The sequence below is a fragment of the Chrysochloris asiatica genome, unplaced genomic scaffold, assembly GCF_000296735.1.
Source record: "Chrysochloris asiatica unplaced genomic scaffold, ChrAsi1.0 scaffold00074, whole genome shotgun sequence".
In the NCBI taxonomy this organism is placed as follows: Eukaryota; Metazoa; Chordata; class Mammalia; order Afrosoricida; family Chrysochloridae; genus Chrysochloris; species Chrysochloris asiatica.
In genome coordinates this window covers 3,512,448-3,526,078 of record NW_006408592.1, presented here as the reverse complement: position 1 = coordinate 3,526,078, position 13,631 = coordinate 3,512,448, and positions in this window count along the sequence as shown.

Genomic DNA, 13,631 nt, shown 5'->3' with positions numbered 1-13,631 from the left:
ACACACACATTGTTGTTAAGTGATGTCCAGTTGGTTCCAACTCATAGCATCCCTGTATAAGGTTTCTTAGAAGCAGCTGATGGGTTTGAACTGCTGACCTTGTGGTTTGCAGTTCAGTGCTGATCTTCAGCACCATACCAAGAGTCTATGTATATACACACACATAAGGATGTGTCAAAATGACCTGCACTCCAAGTATATTAAAACTCGGTCCACATCCATGGCTGATGACAACATTGAGTGTGCATGTACAATGGTTCTGTTGAATAGACAGATAACAGTGGATTATGTGGCAAATCATTTGCAAATCACCCATGTCCTGGTCCATGAAATAATCATGACAGATTTGGGTTTCCAAAACTTTCTGTGAGATAAGTGCCAAAACAACTCACAGAAGAGCATAAACAGAAGCGTTTGGAAATCTGCAAACAAAATTTGGACTGATACTCAAAGGAAGGTAAAAGTTTCTTTAAAAAAATTGTTACTTGTGACGAGAGTTGGATTTATCACTATGAGCCTGAGAGTAAATGACAGGTATGGAATGAAAAACTCCTCGATTGCTTATTAAGAAAAAACTCAAAAGTCAATCATCAGCTAGAAAATTGATGCTAACCATTTTCTGGGATTCTCAAGAACCATTATTGAAAACTATCAGGGAAAAGGCTCAACATCAACAATTCTCATTACAGTGACATGGTCACTGAAGAGCTGAAGTCTAAATTTCTCATTAAAAGCAGAGTACTGCTATCCAAGGGCATTGTGATCTTGCATGACAATGCACATCTGCATACCTCTACCCACAATGTTGACACTCTGCAAAACCTTCATTTTGTGGTGTTAAAGCATCCTCCACATAGTGCTGATCTTGCTCTATAGCACATTCACCTATTTGGTTCATTGAAAGCAAGCCTTCAAGGACTGAGATTTACCTCTAATGAAGAAGTGAAGGCAACAGTGCATTCGTGGCTCACAACTCACCCTAAAACATTTTTTTTTTAAATAAGGGAATATGAAAACTTCTTGACAGATGAACAAAGTATATTGAAAAGAAAGGAGATTATGTCAAAAAATGATATACTTGTCTTTTCTAAAAGTTGATTAAAATAAATTCTACAGCCAGAGTGCAGATAATTTTTTACATACCCTTTTGTGTGTTTATACATGTGGTGGTGGTGTGCCATTGAAATGATGTAACCTGTACAGGGTTTCCAAGGCCTTAAATCTTTATGGAGTGACTGGTGGGTCCAATCTACTGACTTCACAGTTAGCAGCCCATCTTGTAATCCACTATGCTATCAATATGTATGTATATATATATATATATATATGTAAACATATACAGAACATATATTATATATATAAACAGCACTGGGCATATCAACTCATCTGTGACAAGAAATTTGGAAGACAACTCCCTGGCTAACTGACTGTAAGAGATCCTTAATTGTACCCATTTGGACAGTGAATAAGGAAGATAATTGAACATTGGATGTGTTTGTGTTACTGTGTTGGAGGCGAATATTAAAAGTACCATGGACTTTCAAAGAACAAACAAATCTGTGTTGGAAGAAGTGCAGCCAGAGTGCTCCTTGGAAGCCAGGATGGCCAGTCTTCGTCTCTCATGCTTTGGAATATTATTAGCAGGGACCAGCCCTTGCAGAAGGATATCATGTTTGGTAAAGTGGAGGGTCTGAGAAAAACGGAAGACCCGCCCCCCACCACCAAGAAGATGGATTTGTACAGTGGCTCAAACATAGCAACTATTGTGAGGTTTGCTTAGGACTGGGCAGAGTTTCGTTCTGTTGTGAATAAAGTCACTATGAGTCGGTACTGACTTGACAGAACCTAACAGTGTGTATGTATGTATTTATATACACATACACAAGAAGGATAGTGCACTGGACTGTAAGGTCAGTTTAATCTGCAAGGTCAGTGGTTCAGACCCACCAGCTGCTCCTTTGAAATCCTATACATGGTTGTGATGAGTCAGAATCAACTCAACAGCACTTAATAACAACAACAACATACAAACAAATTCTTGCAAGGATAATCAAATTAAAGCTGTAAGTTTAGGAAGTCATGCAGTACTTTAATACCTGTACAAGTTCTACAGTTGAAGAAAAAAAGATGCCCTGGAGAAACTGGAGAGAGTCTTGGTGTGGTACAGTAGGATAAGCACTGGATGGGTAACCTCAAGGTCAGTGGTTCAAACTCACTAGAAACCCTATACAGAGTTGCTATGGGTCAGAACCAACTTGACAGCACTTAACAACAACAACAATCAGTACTTAGGAATTTTCTCATCTCCAGTAAAGCAATCATATTCTTGTTCTTTTACCCAGAATTTTCAAAAGGTGATATTGAGAGTGTGGGGCAAGATGATGAGGTGTTTACTCCCATAGGAACGAACCCACTGAATAGCAAATAAAAACAAACACAGACTGAGATCTTAGGACTCTAGACAGCAGCTAAGATGTTGAAGAATCTAGGTGAATCAGATGTGAGGGAAAGAAGAAATGTGGAGGGAACAGAAGCTGGGAGAACCTATCCACTAACACCTGGAACACTCTTCTATGACAGCTATTTTGGGACAGGGCTGGGCAACACCCCAAAGAGGAAACACTGAAATCTGAGAAATCTGTAGCCTGATTTTTCAATGCAGCCCAGATTATCTGTGAGAATTCACGTACCACATGATTGCGAAGGGTGCTAATGAATGTCATTGACATCTGAGATGGACTATCCTTTGGACTGGGAGGAACTACAAGGGCATCAGGGTGAGGGGAATATTCTGAAAGACCAACCACACTGTGGACAATGGCTAACTCCTTATCCATAGCAGACATCAGTGGAATGTCTGTGCAGGAGCATCCATGAGGGAAAGATCTAGAGAGTCCCTACCATCTCCACAGGAAAGTTGCGCCCACTGTTTATGTCACTGGTTACAAATAATTAACTCCCTACCCTAAACCATGTGCATTGAATTTCAGAGATCAAGCATCCAGAACTCCTGAACCAGGGCCAATCCATCAAGAGGACAGAATGAATATCAATACCCTTGCACTTTATGGCAATGCTCCAAAATTAATGAAACAAATACTGACTAATATAATAAACAACTCCACAATGATAGTGGGGGTGGTGGGGGTGGTTCTGTGCTGTAGAGTCGGTTCCAACTCATAGTGACCCTGTACAGGGTTTCCGGGGCTATGAATCTTTACGGGAGCAGAAACCCTCATCTTTCTCCCATGGAGCAGCTTGTAGTTTCAAACTGCTGACATTGAGGTTCACAGCCCAATTCGTAACCACTATACTACCAGAGTAGGGAACCTCAAACATTTCAGTAATTGAACCTTTAAAAAGAAAATCACTAAGGCATTGAGAACTTAAATAAAACCAACTGTACCAAATGGAACACTCTACCCAGCATCAGAAACATACACATTTTTCTCCAGTACACATGGATCATTTTCAAGAATAAACAATATGCTATTATACAAAATAAATGTCAACTGACTTTAAAAGATTAAAATCATACAAAGTGTCTTTTCTGACCATAGCAGTATGAATTTAAAAATCAGCCATAAAATAAATAAGAAAAAAATAAACTGCAGAAACTAAACAATACAGTCAAAAAAAAAAAAAAATTGACTCATGTTGTGTGCTGTTGAGTCAGATCTGACTCATAGCAACCCTGTATAGGGTTTCTAACAGTGGCTGGTGGGTTTGAACCATCACCGTCACAATTACCAGGTCAGTGCTTATCCTACAGTACCACACCAGGACTCTATTATATTGTTGTTATTGTTAAATGCTGTCGAATTCAACTGAGAACTGAAGGACAGTCATTAGTATAATGACAATCCATTAGACTATTGTAATAGTGAAATTCCAATGACACTACCCTTTACCTTAATGACTTTTCATATAAAGTTGAAAGAAGGTGTCAAAGTAGAATGTACCTTTGTTTAAAGTTAAAAACACTGGAGAAAACTAAACTAAACACTGTCATATGCTGCCATTTCTCTTAAGAACAAGAGGTCTAATATAATTTCCTGGTCTCAATTCAACCGGCATTTTTCTTGTACTGTTTGCTGAAAAAATTATTGTGGTATCAGGTCCATGAGATAAGTTATTATAAGAAGGAAATGGACCAAATAGGAAATAAATTTTATTTATAGGTTTTCCTAGAAAGTACAATGATTGTATACTTCATACAGACAACATTCAACACATGTATTCTTATTGCCTATTATAAACAGTCGATGTTCAACCATTTCCAAAGGTAGCATATGATCAAGAAACAATGGTACTGAAGGAAGAAGTTGAAGATGTACTAAAGGCACTGGCAAAAATCAAAACTCTAAAAGTTGACAGAATACAAATTGTAATATTTCAACAAACTGATTCAACATTAGAGGCACTTACTCATTTATGCCAAGAAATTTGGAAGACAGCTATCTCGCCAACTGATTGGAAGAGATCCATATTTGTGCCCATTCCAAAGAGAGATGACCCAACAGAATGTGGGTATTATTGAACAATATCATTAATATCACATGCATGTAAAATTTTGCTGAAGATAATTTTAAAATGGTTACAATAGTATGTTGACATGGAACTGCCAGAAATTCAACCCAGATTCAGAAGGGGAACTAGGGATATCATTGCTAGTATCAGGTGGATTTTGGCAGAAAGCAGAGAATTAAAAAAAAAAAGAAAAGAAAAGAAAAACCTTTGTTGTTGTTAAGTGCTGTTGAGCTGGTTCTGACTCATAGCAACCCTGTATAGGATTTGCAAGGAGTTACTGGTGAGTTTGAACCACCAACCTTGTGACTCAAACCGACCTTGTGGTCCAGTGCTTTATCAGCGCCACAAAATTTACAGATAGTACAAAGGCATTTGACTGTGTGGATTATGACAAACTATGAGTAGCATAGTGGTTATGAATCGGGCTGCGAGCCGCAAGGTCAGCAGTTCAAAACTACCAGCTGTTCCGTGGGAGAAAGATGAGGCTTTCTACTCCCATAAAGATTTACACCCTTGGAAACCCTGTACAGGGTCGCTATGGTTCGGAACCGACTCAATGGCACTTAACAACAACAACAACAATGAATAACATTTAGAATATTGGATATTCTTAATTGTGCACATGAGGAAACTGTACACAGACCAAAAAGCAATCACTAGAACAAAACAGAGGATACTTAATGATTTAAAATCAGAAAAGGTGTGTGCTATTGTTTTAAGTGATTTAAAATCAGGAAAGGGTTGTATTCTTTCATCATGCTTACTCAAACTATGTGCTGTGTAAATTATCTAAGAAACTGGATTATATGAAAATGAAAGTGGTATCAGGATTGGAGGAATACTCATTAGTAATTTGCAATATGCCAATGATACAACCTTGCTTGCTGACAATGAAGAGGACTTAAAATACTGATGAAGGTAAAAGTCTTCAGTATGGGTTGCACCTCACTGTAAAGAAAACAAAAAACCTTACAACTGAATCAATAAATAGAATCATGATAAATGGAGAAAACATTGAAGCTGTCAAAGATTTCATTTTGCTTGGATTCACAATCAACATGCATGGAAACAGCAGTCAAGAAATCAAATGATGTATTATTGTATTAGGCAAATCTGCTGCAAAGACTTCTTTAAAGTCTTAAAAAGCAAAGATGGAAGTTGAGAACTAAGGTTCACTTGACCCATGCCATGGTATGTTCAATTGCCTTATATACATGTTTAAGTCAGACAATGAATAAGGAAAACCACAGAAGAATTGATGGATTTGAATTATGGTATTATAGAAGAATATAAAAGTACCATGGACTTCCAGAAGAACAAACAAACATGTGTTTGAAGAAGTACAGCCAAAATGCTCCTTAGAAAACAGAATAACAAGACTTTGTCTCTTATACTTTGGGCATGTTATCTGGAGGGACCAGTCCCTGGAGAAGGACATCATGCTTGGTTAAATGGAGGGTCAATGAAAACAGGAAGGCCCCAAAGAAATGGATTAATAGAGTGGCAGCAGCAATGGGCTCAAACATAGTAACAATTATGAGGATGTAGTAGGACTGTGTAGCATTTCATTTTGTTGTGCATAGAGTTGCTATGAGTCTGAACCAACTTGATGGCACTTAACTACAACAACATTATAAATGTCAGATAATGTGTTGGGGACTAGAGACAATAATGTTTAAGATACAGGTGTTATCAAAATCTAACAACAAAGACAAACAAGAACAGCACAAAAAAACACTTATAGGAAATATGGACAAGTTTGTGGCTATCCAAAGAAGATCTCCTTTGAAGAAGTTGAAATTTAGAATAAAAGTATATTTTATATCATTTGAATAAAAGTAGATATTCAAGAGAAAAGGAGGGACCCCTCAAAGCAAACCCCCTTCCAAGACTAAGACTCAATGGGAATACACGCTCTGATTGGTGACCATGTTTGTCATCGATAAGGGGAAGTGAGGGAATAACAGCAATGAAGCTGCGAGCTAAGCCCTACTGTGCTCAATAGACTCCTGTGAACCCGGCTAGAAACCCAGTTGGCCAGCAGTGTTGCAAGACCTGGGGACTCTAGGGCCCAGAGTAAGTGACATAGCCACAGAGGACTAGAGTGGAAAGTGAATCATCCAGCTGATAAGAAGAGAGGGCATATGCACAAGATCACCCACACTTGTAGATAATACTCATTTGACCTGGCTTTAAAGACTGGATGATCAGAGCTCAACTAGAAGAAGAAAGAAGAGGAAAAAAAGAGTAATCTGATACAATTTGATGAACTTGACCTACACCTATGGATGCTCAAAAGAGGGAATACATCTTTACAGCAAGAATCATTCCCACCCTCTCCATACACAGAGTAGACAGGGATGGGAAACTTGGACATTGGTATCCAAAATGGGTGGGCTACAAAGGCAAGAAGTGACTGGCTTACAAGCTTTCAAGAGGGAATCTAGATCCAGAGGGCATGGAGGAAGGTAGAATCTCCCCTGAGTAGTATCCAATCTGTCTAGGTGGGGCTGATGAAAGGAAATGTGGATAGGTGTTTTGTGATACAATAGTTAATAATTGTTATAAGGACTGCTTGTGAGGGTTGGAAATGTAAAGGTAGACATTTTGTAGCAAGGAGGGGAGTGATTAACTTTACAGTTTTGGAGTGGAGGTCCCTGGGATCATCAAGAGAGAAGAGTGGAGAGCAGGATCCTACCCAGAGAAGCAGTGACACCAGAGATGGAGGCAGAGATGATGATGCGGAGAGATGGAGCAGCTGGGGACTTTAGACCCAGAGAGGGAGAGGAGCTGTGTGCTGATGACCAGGGTGCAGGCTTGCAGAGAATACCCTTTGGTTGGTTGATGATGCATGGAGAGGACTGTAACCACATCAGTGTAACGATATAGGATAGAATGAATGTAAAACTGATGTTCTCCTATGTAAACTATCACATAATTCACAATAAAACAGTAAAAAAAAAAAAGAGAGAGAGAGAGAACAGGAGGGAGAAGTTCCCAAGAAAAATTAGAAGAACATGCAAATATTCCAATGTGAAGGACCGTGATATATTCAAGGAGATGGCAGAGGGCAGTGTGATTTCAGTACAAAAAAGGAGGGAAGAAGTATGAGATAAGACTGGCAGTGGGCATTTGCCTAGAATTTTGTAATCGATCGTTAAAGATTATGCACATAGTTGTCTGGTGTTGTCTTAACAAAAACACCACAGGTGTGTGGTATTAAAGAACATAAATGTATTTTTTTATAGATCTGGAGGGTAGAGGTTTGAATTCAGGGCAATGACTATAGGCAAAGTTTGTTTGTCTCTTTCAGCTTCTAGTAGCTGCTGACATCTGCCTCCATCTTCACTCAATGTCTGCCCCCTGTATGTGTTACCTTCCCTGTCTGCTTTCCCTTTTTATAAGACACCACTCAGAAAAGATTAACTTTATGACTCACCATCCTCCTCTGGTAATGGCCTAATTAACATAGCAAAAGAACCCCCCTATTTCCAAACCAGTGTCATAAGTACAGGTGTTATGGTGTCAGTATATTTTGGGAGGATACCAGTCAATCCATATCATATCATATCAAATAAAAATGAAATGTTATCAACAATTTTTAAACAAAGGGGAATTGTGATCATATTTGTCTCTTATAAATCTCACTCTGAACCTGCAGGATAAAAAATGGACAGTTTGGCTGTTGGATTATCAAGAAACTTGTTTGCTTTGGAGACCTCAAGGAAAGAAAAGTCAGTATATCAGGGGAAAATGCTTCTAAGACTGGACCTCAAAGGAAATCTGTGAGCAGTCTAGTATGCTCATTGATGACCACCTGGGTCTATTTGTGAGTGGAAGTGGGGGAAATGCAGTAATGAAGACATGGGCTGAGTTCGGCCATGTGCCACTCACACCCATCAACCATCAGATGAGAGAGAGAAAAAGAAGACCTGATTCGTTTGAAGTTTAGGGAGATGTATGAATGTCTGAGGCCATGGGCACTGACCTAGCCACTGAGGAGAGAAGTGGCCAGCTGTTCTGAAATGACGGGAGGTATATGTGAACTACTAAACTTGTAGCTAGTACCCATGTGACCTACCTTGGATGGCTAGCTGACCAGAACTCGATGAAGATAAAGATATTTGATACTGTGAGCAAGTGTAAATTGCTACAATTTGATGAAGTGGACCTTTGCTTATGGATGTTGTTACTCAAAATATCAATCGGAATGGAATGATTCTCCATGTCAAAGAACAAAGTTGTTTCCTCAGTGCACTGGGACAGGTAATGTAGACATTGGCAATCAAAATAGAGAGCTATATAGGCATGAAGTGGCTGGCTTACAAACTCTCATGAGTGTGCTTAGTTTGAGAATGAGGGTGGAAAGGTAGATTCCCCACTGAATAGTTCTACTCTTCTCCAGATGGATCTGGTGAAAGGAGGTAGGGGATGATGCTGATAATAATTTATGATTCAATTGTGAGTAATTGTTAACAGGGTTAATCGTGATTGTTACACTATAATTGTATAAGATGTATAAGTAAAAGGGGACTGGGGTAAAATCTTTCATTTCAGAAACAGATGATTCCAGGACCATCAAGAAGGAAAAACATGAGTGAAGTGCAAGATCCTACCTGGAAAATTGGTAACAGCAGGGACAGTGGCAGAGGTGATGGGATGGACCAATAGAACAACTAGGGCTCTGGGTCCATGGACTGGGTAAGGCCCAAGTGCTAGCCGGCAGGAGGCTAACTTGCAGAGTATGCCCTTAGGACATTTAAATGAATATATATTTTCTGCTTTACACGTGTACATCAAATATTTTTGCTTAGTTTATTTGTGAAATTTAAAGGTGTAACAAGGAAGCCACAGGGAGGAAGTGGGATAACTGCTGTGATAATCCTTGAGATGAAACAAAGAGTAAAATTTGTTGACTGTAAAGCTGATGATCTTGTCTGTTAACCTTCACTCAATTCACAATAAAAAGTTAAAAAATAATCTCACTTTGCCTTTTATATAGAATATGGATTGGTAAGAGGCAGGAATGGATGTGAGATCATGAATTAGATTAATAGCTGGGGAAATGAAGAGTAAGAAGGACACACTAAAGAAATATGTCAATTGACAAGCAAAAGGTGGTGAGGGAGGAAGATGAGTCATTGTCTCTGGCATGAGTGAATAGTCAATGGTGGGGTCAACACTTGAGATGGATAACAATGGAAAAGGAAGTAGATTTAGCAAGCAGAAAAGCACAAACTCTGTTTTGAATATGTTGGTTTGGATACTCTGTAAATGAAAATGAAAATGTTGTGAAGGCAGTTAGATATACAGGTCAGGAACTAATAAGAGAAATTTTGGACTGCTGTGATGTCCAGAGGTCACTGTGGGTCTCTGGCAATTACCACTATGGCCTTCAACCAATTGACAAAAATAAGCTGTTCTTTTAATGACCCCATGAAAGAACCTACTGCCTCACAGATGGAATAAACTTTCTAGTTCAATTATACCCGAAAAAAAATCACCAAATATTTACTGAGTGCCAAAAAGCCCATGATGCATTTGACATTGTGTACTATTAAGCAGCATAAAATAATTCATGACTGCTAGAAATTTATTATTTATTGATAGCTCAAGGCAATTATATGTCACAAAACATGTTAGAAGGGCAACAAAGCATATTCATTCAGGACAAAGCGATTAGAGGGGTTCTTGGAAACAGAGCTGATGGAACCGTGTGTACATGTGTGAGTTTACACTCTAATGATAAAAATGGCTAAAGGCTGAGTGAGTGGAGTGGTGTATTTCCTATTAAATTAGAAAAATACAATCTGGTTTTCCAATTATGGGAGGCAGGGCCTATTTATGTGTAACAAAATTATTAGGCCATTGGGCTGGCCTGTTCAATGATCAATAACCATTATTTATTGATTATCCCTATAATTGCAAGGCATATTTCAGTGTATTTTGCATATGCCATCTACCAAAAATAGAAAGTCACCACTATTTACTATTACTGGTGTGGCGCTGTGGGCTAATGTGTCAGACCTCAAAGTCGATTGAACTGCAAGGTCAGTGGTTCAAACTCACCAACTGCTCCTTGGAAACCCTATACAGGGTTGCTATAGGTAGGAATCAACTTGACGGCACTTAACAACAACAACAACAAAATATGTATATAGTTGTTAAGTACCGTGGAGTCGATTTCGACTCAGAGTGACCCTGCACAGAGTTTCCGAGGCTGCAAATCTTTACGGGAGCAGAAAGCCTCCTCTTTCTCCCACGGAACAGCTGGTAGTTTCGAACCTTCAATCTTGAGGTTCGCAGCCCCATTTGTAATATGCTGAAGGAGCTCTGGTAGCGTAGTGGTTACGAGTGGGGCTGCGAACCTCCAAGTCAGCAGTTCCAAAATACCAGCTGTTCCTCAGGAGAAAGATGAGGTTTTCTGTTCCCGTAAAGATTTACAGCCTTGGAAACCCTATGTAAGTCTCTATGAGTCGGTTCTGACTCCACAGCACACCACCACCACCACTATATATATATATATATAAAATGAATACTATTTATTATACATCCATTTACTATTGATGTTGCTATTAGGTGCTATGGAGTCAGCCCTGAAATATAGAGACCTTATATTCAACAGTACAAAGCACTGCTGGGATGTTCACCATCCTTATGATCTACTTATTACAAAGAATTATATCTACAAGGTTCAAATTTTAGTTTTTTATAAGTTTGAAAGACATCAAGCTCCTTCTAACCCCAACTTTCTCTTGTAGCAGTGAATTTTGGTATTCAAATAGGCAAAACCCCAGCCTAGCATATTTTATACTAACAGATGTTTCTAGAAAAATTCTAAATCAGTGACAGTCTAGGCAAATAACCAACTTCAAATGCTTTTAACAAGTAAGCTGAAAATAAAAAATGAAGAGTAATATGAAGTGATTCACAAAAAAAAAAGGATGCAAAAGAATCATATTCTAAATTACTTAGGATAAAGAGACAATACAGTGGGGATGGGGGTGTGCCATGGAGTTGGTTCCGACTCATAGCAACCCGATATAGGGTTTCCGAAGGCTGTAAATCTTTACAGGAGCAGAAAGCCTTATCTTTTTCCGGCGCTATGGCTGATAGTTTCGAATTGCTGACCTTGAGGTTAACAGTCAGACTCAAAATCACTATGCTACTTGAGCTCTTTAGATAATACAATACTTGTAGTAAATGAGACTAAATGAAAAGGAAGCAACTTACCAGAAACCAAACAAGGAGAACCCCAAGTCTGACTAAATAAATAAGCAAGAGCAAGAATTGGCTCACCCCTGCTTGCAAGACAGAGTAGGCCTTCAGTGGAATCCAGTTCACTCAAAACATCAACCACTTCCAACTGAGACCCCTATAGAAAAGTGAAGACATTAAAGTACGTAGGCATTGAGGTGATTTATTTCAGAACCCCGCCCTATGCCAGTAAGCCATCCACCCAGTAAATTAAATGGCACAAAAATTTAAGCCTGAAACTATCTGAAACAGTTGCTGTGTTCTGAATTTTTGAAAATTACATCTTATTACTTTCCAGGTTGTAGAAATATAAAAGTATTAAAGAATATGTTTATAACACCTTATATATGCTTATCTTATAATAAATAATATAAACTTTACTTCCCATGTAACAAGTATTTCAACTCTCCCATTTCAGTATTCCAAAGATAGACATCTAAGAAGGTCATGAGTACTCAAAACTCAAACTCACTCCCATGGACTCTATGTCAACTCATAGTGCCCTTGCATTTTGGAGGTTGTAATTCCTGGTGCAGCACTACAGGATAAACACTGGACCACAAGGTCAGTTTGAACCTCAAGGTCAGTGGCTCAAACTAATCAGCTGCTCCTTGGAAACCATATACAGGGTCAGTATGAGTAGGAACTGACTCAAGGGCACTTAACAACAAACTGGGGTTGTTAACAATAAGGAAACTCAAGCTCAGTGTAACACAGTGACTAAATCAGATTTCATCTAATGTAAAGAATATAACTTCAGGTAATTTCCTTTGCTTCCTAAAAGATGAGGTACTACACCTAAAGAGTTGAGCAAATAAATGGCAGTGGGGATGGGAGAGTGGCTTTCAGTCACCTAATGCCAGTTGATCTAAGTAAAAGGGAAAGGATCCAATCAATCATATTAAGATTATTGTTCATAAGTGCCTTGGGGTTAGTTCTGACTCATAGAGACCCTGTATAGGGTTTCTGAGGAGCATCTTGTCAGTTTAAACTACCAAACTTGCAGTTAGTAGTTCAATGGTTAAACCTACAGCTCTTAACCAAGCCTCCATATTAAGATTCTTGTTAAGTGCTGTCCATAGTGACCCTGTATAGGGTTTCTAAGGACTGATTGGTTGGTTTGAAAAGCTGTCCTTGTGGCTGACACTTCAGTGCTTATCTTGCAACACCACACAGGACTCCATATTAAGATTGTTATTTAGTGCCAGTTGAGTCAGTTCTGCCTCATTACTACCCTATATAGGGTTTCCAAGGTGCAGATGGTGAGTTTGAACTCCCAACCTTGTGGTTTGCAGTCCAGTGATGATAGTACAGTGCTATATTGTTGTTGTTAAGTGCCATCGAGTTAGTTCTCACCCATAGCAACCCTGTAGAGGGTTTCCAAGGAGCAGCTGGTGTGTTGAACCACTGACCTTGCAGTTCAAAAAAACTTTGCAGTCTAGCGCATTAATTTGCAGCGCCACACCAGGATTCTACAGTGCCACACTGTTGTTGTTGTTAGGTGACATCGAGTCGGTACTGACTCATAGTGACCCTATGCACAGCAGAACGAAACACTGCCCAATCCTGGGCCAACTTCACTACCGTTGCCACGCTTGAGTCCATCGATGCTTCCACTTGGCCAATACATCTCATTGGGGGTCTTCCTCTTTTTCTCTGACCCTCCACCTTACCAAACAAGATATCCTTCTCCAGCGACTTGTCCCTCCTGAAAATATGTCCAAAGTATGAGAGACGAAGTTTGGAAAGCTTGGCCTCCAAGGAGCACTCTGGCTGTATTTCTTCCACAATGGATCTATTAGTTCTTTTGGCAGCCCATAGCACTTTCAATATTCTCCTCCAAC